This window comes from Pan troglodytes, chromosome 2 (assembly GCF_028858775.2).
Source record: "Pan troglodytes isolate AG18354 chromosome 2, NHGRI_mPanTro3-v2.0_pri, whole genome shotgun sequence".
Taxonomy (NCBI): Eukaryota; Metazoa; Chordata; class Mammalia; order Primates; family Hominidae; genus Pan; species Pan troglodytes.
This window is the reverse complement of record NC_086015.1, coordinates 123,605,172-123,619,803: the sequence shown is the minus strand read 5'-3', so window position 1 is coordinate 123,619,803 and position 14,632 is coordinate 123,605,172. Positions and strand designations below refer to the sequence as shown.

Sequence of the window (14,632 nt, the reverse complement as noted above, 5' to 3'; positions counted from 1 at the left end):
AAGTATGAGCCACTGCAACCAGCCATCTTTCTAACTTTTTGATGTGGGCATTTAGTGCTATAAATTTCCCTCTTAATACTGCCTTAGCTGCCTTAATACATACCAGAGATTCTGGTATGTTGTTTTTTTGTTCTCATTAGTTTCAAAGAACTTCTTGATTTCTGCCTTAATTTAATTGTTTACCCAAAAGTCATTCAGGATCATGTTGTTTGATTTCAAAGTAATCGTATGGTTTTGAGCAATTTTCTTAGTCTTGAGTTCTATTTTTATTGCATTGTGGTCTGAGAGAGTGGTTGATGTAATTTTGGGGTTTTTGCATTTGGTGAGATTTGTTTTATGTCCAAGTGTGTGGTTGATATAGAATGTGTGTTGATGAGAAGAATGTATTTTCTGTTGTTTTTGTATGGACAGTTCTGTAGATGTCCATGAGGTCCATTTGGTCCAGTGTTGAGTTCAGGTCCTGATTATCTTTGTTCATTTTCTGCTTCAATGATCTGTCTAATACTGTTAATGGGGCATTGAAGCCTCCCCCTATTATTGTGTGGGGGTCTAAGTTTCTTTGAAGGTCTCTAGGAACTTGCTGTATGAATCTGGGTGCTCCTGTGTTGGGTGCATATATATTCAGGAGAGCTAGGTCTTCTTGTTGAATTGAACCCTTTACCATTATGGAATGTCCTCTTTGTCTTTTTTGATCTTTGTTGGTTTAAAGTCTGTTTTGTATGAAGTTAGGATTACAATTCCTATTTTTTTTTATTTTTGTTCTTGTTTGCTTGGTAAATTTTTCTCCATCCCTTAATTTTGAGCCTATGGGTGTCATTGCATATAATATGGGTTTCTTGATGACAGCATACTATTGTGTCTTGCTTCTTTATCCAGCTTGCCACTCTGTCTCTTTAACTTGGAGCATTTAGTCGATTTACATTAAAAGTTAGTATTGATATGTGTGGATTTGATCCTGTCTTCATGTCATTACCTGTTTATTATGCTGACTTCTTTGTGTGGTTGCTTTATAGTGTCACTGGTCTGTGTACTTAAGAGTGTTTTTATAGTAGCTTGTAATGGTCTTTACATATTTAGTGCCTCTTTCAGGAGCTCTTTTGAGGGAGGTCTGGTGGTAACAAATTCCCTCAGCATTTGCAATTTCTTATTTCTCCTTTGCTTATGAAGTTTAGTTTGGGCAGACAAGAAATTCTTAGTTGGAATTTATTTTCTCCAAGAATGTTGAATATAGGCCCCCAATCTCTTCTGGCTTATAGGGTCTCTGCCAAGAGGTCTGCTGTTAGTTGGATGGGCTTCCCTTTGTAGGTGACCTGGCCTTTCTCTCTAGCTGCCTTTAAATTTTTTTCTTTCATTTCGACCTTGGAGAATCTGATGATTACGTGTCTAGGGGATGATCTTCTTGTGAAGTATCTTACTGTGTTTCTTTGCATTTCCTGAATTTGAATGTTGGCCTCTCTAGCTAGGTTGGGGAAATTCTCTTGGATGATATCCTGAAATATATGTTCCAAATTGGTACCATTCTCCAAATTGGTACCAGTCTGTCTTTCAGGGACATCAGTGAGTCATAGATTTGGTCTCTTTGCATAATCCCTCATTTCTTGGAGGTTTTGTTAATTCCTTTTCAATATTTTTTCTTTATTCTTGTCTGTCTTCAGAATGTCAGTCTTTAAGCTCTGAGATTCTTTCCTTAGCTTGGTTTATTGTGCTATTAATTACAATTGCATTATGAAGTTCTTGTAGAGTCTTTTTCAGTTCTTTCAGGTTGGTTATATTCTTTCTATACTGGGTACTTTGTCTGCCAGCTCTGTATCATTTAATTGTGATTCTTAGCTTCCTTAGATTGGGTTTCAACATTCTCCTGAACCTCAATGATCATTCCTATCCATATTCTGAATTCTATTTCTGTCATTTCAGCCATCTCAGCCAGGTAAGAACCCTTGCTGGAGAACAAGTACAGTTGTTTGGAGGAATGAAGGCACTCTGGCTTTTTGAGTTGTCAGAGTTATGGTGCTGGTTTTTTCTTATCTTTGTGGGCTTTTATTCTTTCAATCTTTGAAGTTGCTGTCTTTTTTGTCTTTATCCTATTTGGTGACCTTGGGGACCTGATTATAGTATTGTTGGGTTCAGGTGACTGACTTCATTTCTGGAAGATTTTAGGGGGCCAAGCTTCAGCTCAGGACTCCTAGACTGCATGTTCTAACTCTGGGAGACTGGTATTGAGCCCCAGCTTTGTTCTCTGGCTCCTCGAGGTTATGAACCTGTTGTGCTGGAGGGGCCAAGGTGTTCCCAGACTACTGGTCACAATACTGTAATGGGTGATGCCATCCAAAGCACATCATAGCAGGGTGGCAGTGTGATCTGTCCTAATTTGCCTGTGCCAGCTGCAGCAGCAGCAGCAGCATGGTGGGATGCATACTGCATGCTCATCAGCTACAGCAGGGTACTAGTGGGTACTAGGGTGGCAGCCTTCATGGGGCTGTGTGCATGTTCCTCTGGTGGTGGTATTAGTACAGGGTTGGGGCACTGGAGGGTGCAGGACTGTGTGAGGTCTCTGTGCACATTCACACCCACAGCAGTGGCTGGTCAGAGCAAGGGTGGGTTCACTATTCTCCGTGACTAGTTATGTGCCAGTGGCAGTGTTGGCACAGAGGCAGGGCACTTGCAGGGGTGGGACTGGCAAGCTCCATGCTCACCACCATCTGACAACAGTGGCATTGTGACGGGGGAGGGGAGCAGGGTGCAGTCACCCTGGCAGCAGTGACATGGCAGAGTGCACACACCCACACATACTGGCAGGGAAGGTAAGGCAAAGTCTGCCTTCATACACATACACTGGCACAGTGATGCAGGGGGTGGCTGTGGGCAAGTGCATGCAGTCAAAGTGGCATGGGGGAGGCTGCAGTGGAGGGAGGGCACAGGCAGTCTGGTGTGTGTCCATAGGGGCCACTCTGCTGGAGCACTCTGCTGGTCAGACAAGGTCTGCCAGTCTTCCGGATGTCCTAGTCCCTTGGGGGGAGATGTTCCTCCTGGCTGCGTGTAGTTGGCCATCTTAAAGAGAGAGCCAGGAATTTCTTTCTAGTTCTAAGAAAACATAGAATCAAAGGATTAGCAGCAAGAACTTGAGAAGTCATCATCACACCACTTTTTGCAAAAGGACAATTAATCCGTTAGGGTAAAAACATATCCTATGTTTAAATAACTCCCAGAAGATTTTTCTTCTTTAGGAATTCTGAAGCTTAACAATGGTCACTGAAGGAAGCATTTTCTTTCTTTTCTTTCTTTCTTTCTTTTTTTTTTGAGACGTTTGAAACAAGAGTTTTGCTCTTGTTGCCCAGGCTGGAGTGCAATGGTGCAATCTCAGCTCACTGCAACCTCCACCTCCTGGGTTTAAGTGATTGTCCTGCCTCAGCCTCCCAAGTAGCTGGGATTACAGGCATGTGCTGCCAAGCCTGGCTAATTTTGTATTTTTAGTAGAGACAAGTTTTCTCCATGTTGGTCAAGCTGGTCTCGAACTCCTGACCTCAGGTGATCCACCCGCCTTGGCCTCCCAAAGTGCTGGGATTACAGGCATGAGCCACCACACCCAGCAAAAGGAAGTATTTTCTAAGGTTCTTGTGATTTGTGCTAGCCATATTAGATGTGCAGATAACTTTTAAATTGTTTATGTCAGCAGAGAAGCACAGTGACACTAAGATGTGTGCACTACCCATTATGTTATTTTTGTACCTTGGTCTGGCTCTAAAATCTTGCTGCTCTCACTTTCTCCCAATCCACAGTTCTTCCCACCACTATAAACGTCAAGGCACACAGGAGTTGTTAGGGACAGACTTCCCCAAGAAAGCTTCTTGGTGCTGCCCACACTTCCCCCAAGTCTCTTTACATTTCTAAGCCCTTGTCTAGGCGCCACGGTGAAGCCAGCAGACTTCATTTATCAGACCTTGCTGCAATAAGCAAACCCCAATTACAAACCATCTGGACCGCACAGTGGGAGGTCGTGGGAAGCATAAACAAACTACCTACACCCTCCTATAATAAACCTCACAAGGTGATATGTGGCAAAATTAACCCCATTGAATCCTTTCTTGAAATTCTTTAACATAGTTCCTAACAAGGTAGGCTTACTTTGTGTTTTACTCATTTTCCTCAGGAGACAAAACAACACTCTTACCACAAAGAGGGAAGGGAAAAAGGGGCAAAAAGTCACTCACTCACCAAGCAATTCACACTAAAACCAAAGTATGGATAAGGAGTTACTTATTCATCAAGCAATTTGAGCCAAGTCAGAACCGAAATCAAAGCCAAAACAGTTCAAAACCAAAAGTCAATACTGAAATCTAAACCAAAACAGTGCAAATCTAGTCAAAATCAAAACCAAAACCAAGGTGCCAAAAAGGCATGCCATGGGTGATCAGGCCACACTTCCACTCAGATGGAGTGGGCAAGTTCGAAGACCGGTCTTACCGTGTTCCAGATGTCCGGACTCCAAGCGCCAATTCCTTCCCGGTGTTCAGCCGCTGCATTAATCCTCCGCGGGGGCCTACCGTGCACTGCTCTGGAGGCGTTCCACTGGGGCAATTGCCTACCGGGGAGCGCTCTCAGGATTCGCATCGCTAAAGCTGGCCAGAGTCCCCCACAGGGATGCTCCACTGGGCAGGCCTAAGCCGCCTAAGGGGCTGCCTCGACCATCCGCTTATCACCTTGCTTCCAGATCAGGGAACCAAGAAATGTAGCAGGACAAGCCACAGACAAAACCCCTCAGACACCGAGTTGAGGAAGGAAAGGGCTTTATTTGGCCAGGAGCATCAGCAGACTTATGTCTCAAAAAAACCGAGCTCCCCGAGTGAGCAATTCCTGTCCCTTTTAAGGGCTTACAACTCTAAGGAGGTCGAGTGAGAGGGTCATGATTGATTGAGCAAGCAGGGGGTACCTGACTGGGGGCTGCATGCACCGGTAATCAGAATGGAACAGAACAGGACAGGGATTTTCACGATGCTTTTCCATACTATGTCTGGAATCCATAGATAACACAAGCAGTTAAGTCAGGAGTTGATTTTTAACTACTAGGCCCAAGGCACGTTGCTGGGCTGCCTGCCTGTGGATTTCATTTCTGCCATTCAGTTTTTAATTCTTTTTTCTTTGGAGGCAGAAATTGGGCATAAGACAATATGAGGGGTGTTCTCCTCCCTTACTATGACTCCTGCTTCTCAGGATACTCCACAACCAATCATGAGCCCCACTGAGTCAACAAAGCAAAAAACAATATATTAATATCTAAAGGAAAAAAAAAGAAATAAAAGATTTTCCAACTTCAAATTCCTTACATGAATGAAAGGAGATGATCACTGTTGAGACCCAAATTAGTGGGCTAGATGATCAAATGGGGAAAATAGCTTAGAACAAGGAGGAAAGATACAAAGTATAAAAGGAAAATATCTTAGGCCCCCAGAATCACTAAGGAAAACTCAAGCTGGAAACTGCTTAGGGCAAACATGCCTCCTGTTTTATTCAAAGTCACTCCTCTGCTCACTGACATAGATGCGTATCTGACTTACCCTCCTTTGGAAAGGCTAATCAGAAACTCAAAAAAATGTAACCATTTGTGTATCACCTATCTGTGACCTGGAAGCTCCCTCCCTGCTTCCTGCCTTTAATTCAAGTTGTCCTGCCTTTCCAGACTGAACCAATGTACTTCTTACATACATTGATTAATGTCTCATGTCTCCCCAAATGTATAAAACCAAGCTTTGCCCTGACCACCGTGGGCACATGTCATCAGGACTTCCTGAAGCTGTGTCATGACGCATCCTCAACCTTGGCAAAATAAACTTTCTAAATTAATTGAGACCTGTTTCAGATTTTCTGGGTTCACAAAAGCAATTAAAATCATGAGAGAAAGGATATGTGACATTTTGAGGATAGATCCAAGAAGTTTAGCATATTATATTGGGAGATCCAGATGGGGAAAAAGGCACATAGAAGGAAAAGCAACATAAGAAAGGAGAAAAATTTTTGGACCAAGAAATACCTGAATCTACAGATTAAATGGATTCACCAAGTTCCAGGCTTGATTGATAAATTCACACACACACACACACCCTTAGCAATATTCTGGAAAGACTCTGGAACTCTAAGGAAAAAAAGAAATCTTTACGAACTTTTCCACTCAGAAAAAATAAATTGCCTTATTAATTATAATGCAAACAGAATCAGACCTCTTGTGCATCAGCAGCAGCTAGAAGTTAGTGGAATATCTGCAGACTTCTGAAATGCAAGGACTCCAACTCAAGAATTTCTTGACCAGCCAAAGAATCATCTAGTTGTCAGAGTGATAAGAAGAAATTATTTGTAGGTATGTATGAAGTCAAAGACTAATGCCTACATTTTCCCACCCTAAGAAAATACTTAAGAAGTGACTCTAGCCAGATGATAGATTAACCATAAGAGAAACTACAAGATGATAAAGAAGGGAGGAAATGGTAGTGATACAGGAGCTGAAAAGAAATTATTTAGGCAGTTAGTGAGGGTAAGAGAGTCCTCGGTGAGGCTTCACTTTTAACAAAAAACAGCCCCAAAACCATTTCTTTTCTAACAAACAGCAGCCAGTAAAATCGAGCTGCAGACATAGATAAGCAAGCTGGAAGCTTGCGCAGGTGAATGCCGGCAGCTGTGCCAATAGGAAAAGGCTATCTGGGGCCAGGCATGTTCAACATGGAAGCTCCATCTTCCATTTTCTTTGTCACCATGTGTGCAGTAAAGAAACAGGGAACATGGTGCCAGCCAGGTAGAAAATTCATTTGCATAATACAAGATTAGGGTGCAGTGGCCAGCCTCTTCAGATGCTATACAAATGACACACCTGGTCCAACCAATTCTCTGCACCCTACGTAAATCAGACATCACCTCCTCAAGCCCATCCGTAAAACCAGCCGCATCTTGCTAGGTTCCGGGAGATCCGTTTGGAACCCCCTCCCTCTGCACAAGGGAGCTTTTCTCTTTTGCCTATTAAACTTTCACTCTTAAACTCACTCCTTAGTCCGTTTCCTTGATTTCCTTGGTGTGAGGCAATGAACCTGGGGTATTACCCCAGACAAACAACACTGCTTCAGTAGTGAGCAACAAAATGTAGAACAAATAAATCAATATAAAGACATATATAGACAAAAGATATCTAGATAATTACGGATGGAGAATGTGTAAGTGCAGATACAAAACAACATAATAGCTAAATATATGAAGCAAAACCTGTAAGAAATAAAAGAAGAATTTGATTAAATAAAATTATATTGGAAAACTTAAATTTTTTTTCAGAATTGGATAAATTTGGTATATAGCAAGTGTGGGATGGCATAGGAATTGAATAATACAATTAATAAATGATGTGGTATCTATGTGTAAGCTCTAACATCCCTCGAACTACAAGAAAACATGTTCTCGTACCGATAGAATATTTACAAAAGTCAGTCATATTTGACCAAGAAGAAAACCTTAACAGACTCTAAAAACCACATTCCTTGATTTCAAGCCAACAGATTGAAAACAAATAATGTAAAGATAGTAAGAAACCACACACAGAAAAAAATTTTTTAAATTATAAAATATCTATAAAGCAATGAAAAAGAGAACACTTTTTACCAAAATCCAAATGACACAGTGGAAATTACTCAGAAGAAAATGTGTACCTTAAAGTTTTCATAAAATAATATAAAAATAATATTAGATTTCATTTCAAGAAATTAGAAAAAAAGAGCAACAAAGTCAATTTTTAAAAATTAGACAGCCGGGCACAGTGGCTCATGCCTGTAATCCCAGCACTTTGGGAGGCCGAAGTGGGCAGATCACGAGGTCAAGAGTTTCAGTCCACCCTGGCCAACATGGTGAAACCCCGTCTCTACTAAAAAAATACAAAAATTAGCCGGGCGTGGTGGCGGGCGCCTGTAGTCCCAGCTACTGTAGTCCCAGCTACTCGGGAGGCTGAGGCAGAAGAATCGCTTGATCCCGGAGGCGCAGGTTGCAGTGAGCCGAGAACGCGCAACTGCACTCCAGCCTGGGCGACAGTGAGACTCTGCCTAAAAAAAAAAAAAGAAAGAAAGAAAGAAAGAAAAAGAAAGAATGTATAAAGACAAAAGCTAAAATTATTTTAATATAAAACAGTAGAATGTACAAATAAATACAAAATCCTTTGCAAAAGATGAAAAAGATTGGTCTGATTAAGAAAAAAGACTGAGCAAACGTAATAAAATTAAAAATTCTGTAGAAAACTACAAATTAGGAGAAATTAAAAGTTTAATAAGAGAAACCCATAGCAACAAACTGGAATCCTAAAGAAAATAGCTGATTTCCTAGTAAAAATACAAATTACCAAAATTGACTCTAAAATAAGGATAGTATAAATAGAACAAGTAGCACAGAAAAGTTTGAAATTGTCCTTAAAAGTCTTGCATTGGGAAAGATCCCACGATTACATGGGTTCACAGCTGAGTGTTAGTTGACTTTTTAACGAATTCTTTTTTTTTTTTTTTTTTTTTTTTTTGGTTTTTAAAAGGCTTTATTGGGGAAACGTACAGGGGTGAGGACCGTCCTTGGAAGCCTCAGGACGCCATCCTCCATGTTGCTGGGCAATCGAAGTCCCCAGGGGCCCCTGCTCAGAAGCGTGTCACCAGTCTCTGCGGGGGCCTCGTCTGTGACTCCTGGAGGGGCCCAGCCCGGGGTAGCCACTACCCTCCATTCCTTACTGCTGCTGCTCCTGCTCCAGGTTCCACTGCAGGACCTGCTGCTGGTTGGCAATGACTTGCCGTATGCCGTTGAGGAAGTTGCCCTGGTCACGGAGGATGAGGCCGAGGAAGATTTTCTTTTCAGAGGAGTACAGGAGCATGAGCACGCGGATCTCGCACAACGCTTTGTAGGAAAAATGCACTCAGCCGGCGAAGCCATTGTCCATGATCTGGCACAGGCTCTTCAGCGTCTCCAGGTCCTTGGTGAAGTGGAACTGCACCAGGCACGAGTTCCGCAACAGCAGCACAGGGTGGTCAGCAGCTGCTGTGGGATGAGCTGCATGTACAGCTTCCTCGGCCACTGCTCGGTCCTCATGATCTCCCCCTGGTTCACGTAGACGTGGGACGGCAGCCACCTTTTGGATCGACTTTTGGGCTCAGGCCTGGGTTCCTGCCACTCCATGACGCCTCTCCACGCCAGGAACTTGTTGTTGAAGATCTGGACTGGGCCTGAGTTGACACTACCAGGTCCCACTGCTTGCTTGCGGGTAGTGATGACCTGCCGGATGGCGCTGATGAAGCCGCTCTGGTCGTAGGGGATGAAGCCCATGAAGATCTGCCTCTTGGAAGAGTACAGGAGCATGCGCACGCACATCTCGCAGGGGGAGATGTGGGGAAACAGCGTGCAGCCCGCCAAGCCGTTGCCCATGATGCGGCAGAGCCCACTGAGCAAGCAGCAGTCTCGGTTGGTGAAGTGGAACTGTGCCAGCTGGGAGTTGCGGAACAGGGGTCCCAGGGTGGTCATCAGCTGCTGCGGGATCAGCTGCATGATCAGCTTCTGCTGCCACTGGTTGGTCTCCAGGTTCTCGCCTTGGTTCACGTAGGCTTGGCAGGGCAGGGTCCGCCTCAACTTTACAGTGGAGTCACAGTAGGGTCTGCGCTTCTCCTGTCACTCGAGGACGCCGCTCCAGGCCAGCAGCCTGTTGCTGAGCCGGTGCTCGCTCACGGCCAGGCCCCCGAGGGTGAGCCCAGGTGAGGAGGGCCCGATGGGACCCAGCGCCCGGAAGACAAGAGCACCTTCCACGGGAGGGGCCGAGCAGGCCCGGATCTGCAGAGACTGCGGGCCTCGGGGGCTGGCTGGCCAGGAGCGCGAGCGGACAGCGCGCACTATGAGGGGCCGCGCGGGGCGGCCGTGACCCCCGAGGGGGTCCCCGGCGCCGGAGCGGTACGGGGCCCGGCGCGGACGGACCATGGCGGGCGCGGGCCTAGCGGGCAGGGAGCTGCTACGGGCCACATGGGGGGCTGCGGACTCTATCGACTGAGGGGCGCGGGCTCGTGGCTTCGGGGGAGACTGGCTGAGCCGTACCAAGCACAGCGGACGCGCCACCGCAGAGAGGTAGCCGCGGCCGAACCACTGCAACTTTTACTGAATTATAATGTTATTTTAAATGGTCAAGGCCTAGAAAAGAAAAAGGGACTTTCCTCGATTCATTTCATAGTTTAATATTAATATAGTTAATATAGTTCATCTAATCTGCGAATGATTATAAAACTCACATTATGTACCATTACGCTTCTTAGCACTTAGAATTTTTATTTTAAGTTTACTGAAAGCACTGCTTTGGGTTTTTCTTTCTTTCTTTCTTTCTTTTTTTCTGAGACGGAGTCTCGCTCAGTAGCCTAGGCTGGAGTGCAGTGGCGAGATCTCGGCTCACTGCAAACTCCGTCTCCCGGGTTCATGCCATTCTCCTGGCTCAGCCTCCGGAGTAGCTGGGACTACAGGCGCCCGCCACCACGCCCAGCTAATTTTTTTGTATTTTTAGTAGAGATGGGGTTTCACCGTGTTAGCCAGGATGGTCTGGATCTCCTGACCTCGTGATCCGCCCACTTGGGATTACAGGCATCAGCCACCGCGCCCGGCCTGCTTTGGGCTTATTTTAAGAGATTTTTGAACATCTATCATTCTTCAGCTTTTTTTTTTTTTTTTTTTTTGAGACAGTCTCACTCCAATCATCCAGGCTGGAGTGCAGTGGCACGTTCTCGGCTCACTGCAACCTCTGCCTCCTGGTTCAAGCAATTCTCTTGCCTCAGCTGGGATTACAGGCATGCGCCACCACGTCTGGCTAATTTTTTTTTTTTTTTTAAAGTAGAGATGGGGTTTCACCATGTTGGCCAGGCTGGTCTCGAACTCCTGGCCTCAGGTGATGCCCCCCGCCTTGGCCTCCCAAAGTGCTGGGATTACAGACCTGAGCCACCGCGCCTGGCCTCATTCTTCTGCATTTATAAAAAAGGAAATAGCTTCATGCTCAGAGTTTTGCTCTTTTGGATCACTTTCCAAGTCAAACCTGCTGATGTCAGCATTTCTCTATGTAATACTGTCCTCTGTACCAAAAAGCAAGAGTAATAAGACCTTTTCCAAAAGAAGCATCCATTATCGTCTCTGTGATTTTTTCCAAACTTCTGACGTTCCGTTGGCAAGTTTTGATGCCGTAGCTTTCTTGTTCTTGCCAGCAGGTGTCAATGGAAGGTTTCAGGCAAGTTCACACAGGCACCGGCACAGGCACAGGTGATGATAACTGTCATGACAGCCCTGGCCAACAGCAATCATCAGCCTTATCCTGATTTCAGAGATGTTAAAATGTGAAAAAAATATGCATCATGGAATCAATGAAATGTAGTAGTACACAACCAGAAAATTTTTAACCTCACACATGGAATACAGGCACAATCATCCTAGATATTAGCAACTGGAACCCTGCAATGTATCTACAGAATAACGACCAAATACCCAGACCTTTATTTTGAGAAGCAGTTGGGCAGTTAACAGGAAGAGAAATTGAGTGAAGATAATGAAGTCATGCCCAGAACGTTATTGCTGCTGGTGTAACTTTTTTTTTTTTTTTTTTTTTTTTAGAAAAACAGTATTTGCCTGGAGACCCAAGTTACAATCCTGGCTTAGTCATGTACCATCCATGTGACTTGGACCAACAGAAGTCATTCCTTGGTCCTGTGTCTCCAAGTAAAAGGAGAGCTTCCCTAAGGTTCTTTTCAGCTCTGATATTCAAGGAGTCCATGAGTCCAGGACAGTTTCTCATCTACCAGGAATCCAGCTCAGGTTTTATATAGGATCTGTACAAGTTAAACCTTGGTTACCCAGGTAGAAAACTGGTCACACTGCCCAATAAATCCTCCTGCTCTCTAATTTCACCCAGTGCAGAGTCTAATCAACAGTTCGAATAGAAATAAAATATTACCGATTCCCCTCCCCAACTTATTTCAGACAAGTAAGCACGTCCTGGCTCCTTTCTGAACCCAAGCCTAGGTAGGCCTCCTACGCAAATCGCCTTCAGGCAGCGTCAACAGGCAGAGCCTTGAGCCTGTTTCTACTGCCACCCTGCAGCTTCTCACGCACTCGGACACTCTCTTCCCGTGACTTCTTAATTCCCCTCTTGATATTTCTTTTATTTAAAATAAATTTACATATATTGTTTACTAAAAAAATTAAATTGAAAAATATACATAACCTCAAATTTACCAATTTAACCATTTTTAAGTGTCCAGTTCGGTGGCATTAAGCACATTCACATTGGTGTGCAACCTATTTACTTTTTCCATTAAAAAAATTATATGCCCTTACTAACAAATGCAAATATCTTCTAAAGGTAAAAAATGAAAACTGAAGGTCTCCCAGTCATTCTTTCCTAAGGAAATTACTCGAGTTTCTTGTGGATCCTTCTAGCAATTAATATACATGTGTGTACTATTTTGTATTTATACAGGCAGTTTTTCTTTTTAAAGATTTATACACATTGTGTTGCCCCTTGCTTTTATATTTAATAAAATACTTTGGAGCTGTTTCTATGTTAACACACATGGCTCTATCTCATTCTTTTCATTGTTTTTAAATGCATGATTATGAGATAATTTAACAGGTATCCTATTGATGTTACATTGTTTCCAGTTTTTCTGTGGCTATTTTTTTGTTACATTTGATTTTGCTATTACAAATACCATCCTTGAAAATATAATTTGTCATACATTATGTATTATATCTGTAGTCTCAATTCTTAACTGTGGAATTGCAAGAATAAATGAGATATGCATTTGTGTCCTTTTGCTATAATACAACTGTAATTGTAAGTAGAGTGCTTTTCTGAATTCTTTGTAGCCAGCTGGTCAGAGGTGAGGGTGACCTGGGGAAGTTGAACTTGCAGATACTGCCTGAAGTGAGGGCAGTTTGGCCTAACTCTGGTAGTTGGTGTTAGAACTCATAGGGAAGGAGAATCTCTAGGCAGAAGTCAGGACTGTGAGGTCCAGTCACCCCTACCTTTGGGGAGAGTCTAGTTCTATGACACAAAGGGTTAAGAAAATTAACTTCCATTCATGCTCATTACTAAAAAGTTGAGCAACTCTGTGAATTAGCAAATGGACTGTCCATCTGGAATGTTCTTTCATATGTCTGTTCTAAAGACTTAGTCTGATAGGCTACTTCTACAGCCCAAGGGAAGATAATAATTTCCTCGAGGGCTGTAAGTTATTCAACATTTTGTCCCTCTCTGAGAACCTACAAGAGTGCTTCCCTATGATAGATAATTAAAATAATAATAGTAGTAATAGTAGTAGTAATTATTTTATTTTATTTTACTTTTATTTTTCTTAGAGATGATGTCTCGCTTTGTCACCTAGCTTGGAGTGCAGTGGTGCAATCTCGGCTCTCTACAGCTATGACCCCCCAGGCTTAAGTTATCCTCCTGTCTCAGCCCCCCAAGTAGCTGGGACTACAGGCATGCACCACCACACCCAGCTCTTTTTTGTTTACTGTTTTTTGTAGAGATGGGGTTTTGCCATGTTGCCCAGGCTGGTCTCAAACTCCTGCGCTCAGGCAATCTGCCCTCCTTGGCCTCCCAAAGTGTTGAGATTACAAGCGTAAGCCACCACACCTGGCCAGTAATAATAATTTAATAGAACTCAGGAAGGTCCACATATGGTCAAAGGCCTTGAGAATCACTTATCTTATGGGTTAAAAAAGAAAAGGTCAAGCCAAAACAATAAATATGGAAAGGAAATGTGATGACAGTTTATGAAATCATGAAAAGTGTAACTGAGGCAACCCAGAGAATGCTTAAATTCCCAATTATTTAAATATTGAAGCAAGAAAATTTAACACAAGCATATACACAGTGTCTAACAGACTGTGAATTAGTGCAAACTGCAAATTTCAAAAGAGTTTAAAGGAAACTCAAGAAATACAAACTAAAATAGATAATTTATTGAGGAAAAATATTCAGGAAATTTATCATAACTTTCTGAGGTCATGGAACAGAATCAAGCATTTGTACAATATGTGCTTAGGATTCGCTCCAGAAGTAAAGGCCTCAAAGGAGATAAATGGCAATGACTCAGTCTCATCCCCTAAAAGGAGGGGACCCAATTACATCAGACTTGGCTCAGCCTGCTTAGGATTCGCTGAGGCTCATTCAGTTGCCCAGTCATGTTGGTACTCTTTGACCTGCCCTCAGTTGTCAGTTTACGCACCCCAAAAGAAATCATTTTAGTCTTTTCTCTGGGGTCCCTGACACATTTCCAGTTCTACTGGCACCGTTGTGTACTCTGGTAGGGAGGGATACCGAATAAGTTTTGGCAATTTGTTACTATTTATTGAGGAGTCCAGCTCCAGGTCAAAATCCTATGTGTGATCTTTCAGGCCTGATCATAAGCAATTACTGGGCTTTGCCTGGCAGGCCTGATTGAGGAGAAGCTGACTCCCCATACCACACTTGCACTGGCAGTGCGTTGTACTTTTCTGAAGGGAGTTGCAGTCAAGAACTCAGCCCTTCTTCTCCCTACCCCAACCAGCCATGCATATTCACAATCCTGGCCCTGGTCCCTTCATTCACCGGCCTCCTTACTGGGGGCCTTGC

General features: G+C 43.6%; 1 pseudogene; it reads right to left on the bottom strand.

Moving 5' to 3' along the window:
• Window positions 1-8,869: 8,869 nt before the first annotated feature.
• On the bottom strand, window positions 8,870-12,229 carry LOC470897 (prostate tumor-overexpressed gene 1 protein-like; annotated as a pseudogene).
• Window positions 12,230-14,632: the final 2,403 nt, after the last annotated feature.